The sequence below is a fragment of the Mirounga leonina genome, unplaced genomic scaffold, assembly GCF_011800145.1.
Source record: "Mirounga leonina isolate KUSES-001 unplaced genomic scaffold, KU_Mleo_1.0 Mir_53, whole genome shotgun sequence".
Lineage (NCBI taxonomy): Eukaryota > Metazoa > Chordata > Mammalia > Carnivora > Phocidae > Mirounga > Mirounga leonina.
The window spans coordinates 974433-980432 of NW_023270807.1; positions in this window are offsets into that span (position 1 = coordinate 974433).

A 6000-nucleotide genomic window follows, 5' to 3' on the forward strand; every position below is an offset into this window, starting at 1 on the left:
TCCTGGGGTCCTGGGATCGAGTCCCACGTCCGGCTCCCTGCTCAGTGGAGAGCCTGCTTCTCCCTCTCCCTCTCCTGCCACTCTGCCTACTTGTGCTCTCTCTCTCTGTCTCTCTGTCAATTAAATAAATAAAATAAAATAAAAAAGAAACTGGACCATTTCCTTATACCATACACAAAAATAGACTCAAAATGGATGAAAGACCTCAATGTGAGACAGAAATCCATCAAAATCCTTGAGGAGAACACAGGCAGCTACCTCTGTGACCTCGGCCACAGCAACTTCTTGCTAGACACGTCTCCAAAGGCAGGGGAAACAAAGGCAAAAATGAACTATTGGGATTTCATCATGATAAAAAGCTTTTGCAGAGCAAAAGAAACAGTCAACCAAACCAAAAAGCAACGGACATAATGGGAGAAGATATTTGCAAATGATATATCAGATAAAGGGCTAGTATCCAAGATCCATAAAGAACTTACCAAACTCAACACCCAAAAAACAAATAATCCAGTCAAGAAATGGGGAGAAGACATGAACAGATATTTCTCCAAAGAAGATATACAAATGGCCAACAGACACATGAAAAAATGCTCAGCATTACTCGGCATCAGGGAAAAACAAATCAAAACCACAATGCGATACCACCTCACACCAATCAGAGTGGTTACAATTAACAAGTCGAGAAATGACAGATGTTGGCGAGGATGCAGAGAAAGGGGAACCCTCTTACACTGTTGGTGGGAATGGAAACTGGTGCAGCCTCTCTGGAAAACAGTATGGAGGTTACTCAAAAGGTTGAAAATAGAGCTACCCTCCACCCAGCAATTGCACTACTGGGTATTTACCCCAAAGATACAAATATAGTGATCCAAAGGGGCACCTGCACCCCAATGTTTATAACAGCAATGTCCACAATAGCCAAACTATGGAAAGAGCCCAGATGTCCATCAACAGATGAATGGATAAAGAAGACGTGAGATAGATAGATAGATAGATAGATAGATAGACAGACAGACAGACAGAGAGACAGACAATGGAATTCTACTCAGCCATAAAAAAATGAAATCTCCATTTGCAACGATGTGGATGGAATAGAGAGTGTTAGGCTTCTTGAAATAAGCCAATCATTGGGCGCCTGGGTGGCTCAGATGGTTAAGCGTCTGCCTTCGGCTCAGGTCATGATCCCAGGGTCCTGGGATCTAGTCCCGCATCGGGCTCCCTGCTCAGTGGTAAGCCTGCTTCTCCCTCTGCCTCTCTCTCTCTCTCTGTCTCTCATGAATAAATACATAAAATCTTAAAAAAAAAAAAAAGAAGCCAATCATTGAAAGACAATTATCATATGATCTCACTGATATGTGGAATTTAAGAAACAAAACAGAGGATCATAGGGGAAGAGAGGAAAATAAATAAAACAAGATGAAATCAGAGAGAGAGACAAGCCATAAGAGACTCTTAAGCATAGGAAACAAACTGAGGGCTGCTGAAGGGGAGAGGGGTGGGGGGGATGGTGTAACTGGGTGATGGACATTAAGAAGGGCATGTGATGTAATGAGCACTGGGTATCATGTAAGACTGATGAATCACTGACCTCTTCCTCTGAAACCAATAATACATTATATGTTAATTTAATTTAAATAAAAATTTAAAAAGAAAAAAAGAAAGCAGGCTAACAGCAAATCTTACCTAAGGGCTAAGGGGACCAGTAAGTGCAAGGGTAACTTTTTACCCAAATCTGTTTGTTCTCAGAATTCAGCCTGCTGCCATGTTTCTATAGATAACATTCTTGCCTGGCACAACAATATGAAAATGCTGGTTTAGTTGTTTTGCAGAGACTCGGGTTTCAGTAGAAACCAGACAGAACAAGTTAGGACCTCAACCTTCTCTTGGAGCATGTGCCACTGTCTGGTGGATGAATATTTGATACAGAAGAGCCTAAAACCCCACCCTGGAATCACACCAAGGGGGCCATTTTCTGATCATGGGTCATATGAAGAGGCATGCAGATCTGTGAAGATGCAGAAAATGAGATCACGTCAACCCTTCCCTTACTTATTATCTCCCTTTATCTGATTTTGAAATCATGTAGCTCCTCTTCCCATACCCAGATCCTTTTTCATTTACCTTTAAATATCCCTGACTCTCCCCCTTTGAGGAGAGGAATTTGAGGCTTGCCTTCCCTTCTCCTTTGGCTACCTTTTTTTTTTTCCTTCTTTTCTTTCAAATAAACTCTATGCCCAACTTGGGGCCCGAACTCACGACCCCAAGATCAAGAGTCACAATCTCCACCGACTGAGCCAGGCAGTCTCCCCTCCTTTGGCTACCTCTTGAATAAACCCTTTTCTTCCTGCATACTTGATGTCTCAGTGATTGGCTCTGCTGCACATTGGTCATATGAATCTGGATTTGGTCACAAATTTGGTGAGCCAGCCAGGAGCTCTTTGACCTTGGTTAGATAGCCCCAGCCATTAAAGGGAGTCCTGTGACGAATCCAAGCAGCTGCCTAGGCTCTTCATTCTAGGGATTTTCCCTTGGGCCCCCACCCCAATTTGGTTCCACTGACCTTCAGGCGGTTAATTTAACTCTTGTGGCAAGGAAACAGCTTTTGGCTTCCGTATGGACAGACATCTCTTTGGTGAGTAACCTCAGTACAAGTGACCAAATGCCTCTTTCTCCCTCCTGTTTGGTTCCCTCCAAATAGGGGGTTTGGCTTTGGCTCTCTTAGCCTTCTTTTTCTTGCTTAAGAAAAGTTTGACTAGGAAGCTGTTTATTCAGTTGATAAAGCCCTGACTTTTAGAGTGGAACTAGAGAATCTTTGTTCACAGAGGTACTCTTGGCTTCATTTGGTTCATTTGTTGCTGTAGCTTGTGGTATCTTTGAATAAAACTGGCTGTGTTCTAATTGGAAAATAGGAAATGAAAATTTGATCCCTGCATGCAGCCCTTTGGGCTATATTCTCAAAAATTGGACAATGTTTACTTATGAACCTATGAAAAGGAAAAAGGTGATCTTCTTTTGCAACACTACTTGGCCACAATACTCATTAGACTCTGGGGAAAAATAGCCAATTAATGGATCCTTAAAATATAATACCATCTTGCAATTAGATTTGCTTTGTAAAAGGGAAGGTAAATGGGATGAAATACCTTATGTTCAGTCTTTTTTTTTTTTTTTTTTTTGCTTTTGTATCAAAATATGCCAGGTCAGAAAAGATGTAAAATTCTACAACAAACCAGTAACACTAAAAAGCCTGTGTTGCCTGATTCTCACCAGGGAGAGGAGGAGGATTTATTGATTACGTGGATTTAACTCCCCTACAGCTCTTCCACTCTATGGGAGCACCAGAGCTACTGCCTGTACTCAGCAGCCCCAGTCCCAACAACCTGAGCCCCCACAGAGCCCAAACCAGGACCCTCAGCTTCAGGGGGCCAACAGGTAAGAATGATCTCCCCTTCTTATCCCTAACTCAATTAGGTCAAGGAGCCACTTGTGCCCAGGGAGGACAATATCTGCTGAGGCAAGTCCCAAATCTGAGGCTTAGATGGAGGGGAAGGGGTATAACCTGTAGGAATGATTTGAGTCCACTCTCCACCCTCCACTTTGAATTTGTTTAACTGGAAAAACAAGATGCCTACTTACAGAGATGACCCCAAGAGGATGGAAAATTCGTTCCCATCTATTTTTGCCACCCACAACCCCACTTGGACAGATGTACAAAATTTGTTAAATATTCTCCTCAGGAGTGAGGAATGCCACATGATGCTAGAAAAGGCTAGGGAAGAAGTTACCTGGCTGCACGCTAAAACCCCCAATAACTCCCTAAGAGCAAATCCATGATGCCCATTCCTACTATGAATCCCAACTGGAACATCAGTATTGGAGACTGAGGTAAGCTTGAACACTATCGGGGTGGGATTTTAGCTGGATTAAGAAAGGGGGTCCCCACACTGTGTAAAAGTGTTTCATTTTGGTGTAGTACCAATAGTTTAATTTTACTTTTGTTTCGCTTGCCTGAGGAAAACATATCTAGAAAAATGTTTCTGTGGCCAATGTCAAAGAAATTACTGCCTATGTTTTCTTCATGTTTTATGGTTTCGGGTCTCACATTTAGGTCTTTAACCCATTTTGATTTGTTTTCGTGTACAGTATAAGAAATTGGGAGTCCCTGGCTGGCTCAATTGGTGGAGCATGTGACTCTTGATCTCAGGGTTGTGAATTCGAGCCCCACACTGGGTGTAAAGATTACTTAAAAATAATTTTTTTTTTTTAAGAAGAAAGTGGTGCAGTTTCATTCTTTTGCATGTAGCTATCCAGTTTTCCTAACACCATTTGTTGAAGAGACTGTCTTTTTCCCATTGTATATTCTTGCCTCCATTGTCATAGATTAATTGACCATATAACCATGGGCTTATTTCTGGACTCTCTGTTCTGTTCCATTGATCTTTGTGTCTATTTTTGTGCCAATACCATAATGTTTGATTACTACAGTTTTGGAGTACAGCTTGGGATCTGGGATTGTGATACATCAGCTTTGTTTTTCTTTTTCAAGATTGCTTTGGCTAGGGACACCTGGGTGGCTCAGTTGGTTGAGCATCTGCCTTCAGCTCGGGTAACAATCCCAGGGTCATGGAATCGAGCCCCACATAAGGCTCCCTGCTCAGTAGGGAGTCTGCTTCTCCCTCTACCCCGCCCCCGCCCCGTTAGTGATCTCTCTCTCAAATAAATAAATAAAATCTTTTAAAAAAAAAGATTGCTTTGGCTATTCATAGTCTTTTGTGGTTTCATACAAATTTTAGGATTATTTGTTCTAGTTCTGTGAAATATGTTGTTGGTATTTTGATAGGAGCTGCATTAAATCTGCAGATTGTTTTGAGTAGTATGGACATTTCAACAATATTTGTTCTTCCTAATCCATGAACATGGTATAGCTTTCCATTTATTTGTGTTTTATAGTTTTCAGAGTACAGGTCTTTCACCTCCTTGGTTAAGTTTATTCTTAGGTATTTTGTTCTTTTTGATGCAATTGTTAATGGGATTGTTTTCTTAATTTCTCTTTTTGCTACTTCATTATTAGTGTATAGAAATGCAACAGATTTCTGGTATTAATTTTGTATCCTGTGACTTTACTGAATTCAATTATCAGTTCTAGTAGTTTTTTGGTGGAGTCTTTAAGGTTTTCTATATATGGTATCATGTCATCTGCAAATAGTGAAAGTTTTACTTCTTCCTTACCAATTTGGATGCCTTTTATTTCTTTATCTTGTGTGATTGTTGTGGCTAGGACTTCTAATACTATGTTGAGTAAAAGTAGTGAGAGTGGACTGCCTTGTCTTATTCCTGACCTTAGAAGGAAAAGCTCTCAGTTTTTCACCCCTGAGTATGATGTTAGCTGTGAATTTTTCATATATGGCCTTTATTATGTTGAGGTATGTTACCTCTAAACCTACTTTGTTGAGAATATTTATCATGAATGGGTGTTTTACTTTGTTCAGTGCTTTTTCTGCATCTATTGAGATGATCAGATGGTTTTTATCCTTTCTCTTGTTAATGTGGTGCATCACGTCGATTGATTTGTGAGTATTAAACTACTCTTGCATCCTTGGAATAAATCCCACTTAATCGTGGTAAGTGGGGGCACCTGGGTGGCTCTGTGATCAAGCGTCTGCCTTCGGCTTGGGTCATGATCCCAGGGTCCTGGGATCGAGCCCCGCATTGGGTTCCCTGCTCTGTGAGAAGCCTGCTTCTCCCTCTCCCACTCCCCCTGCTGTGTTCCCTCTCTGGCTGTGTCTCTCTCTGTCAAATAAATAAATAAAATCTTTTTTAAAAAAAATCATGGTGAATGATTTTTTAATGTATTTTTGGATTTAGTTTGCTAATATTTTGTTGAGGAATTTCATATCTATGTTCATCAGAGATATTGGCCTATAGCTAGCTTCCTTCCTTCTTTCCTTTTCTTTTTCTTTCTTTCTTTCTTTCTTTCTTTCTTTCTTTCTTTCTTTCTTT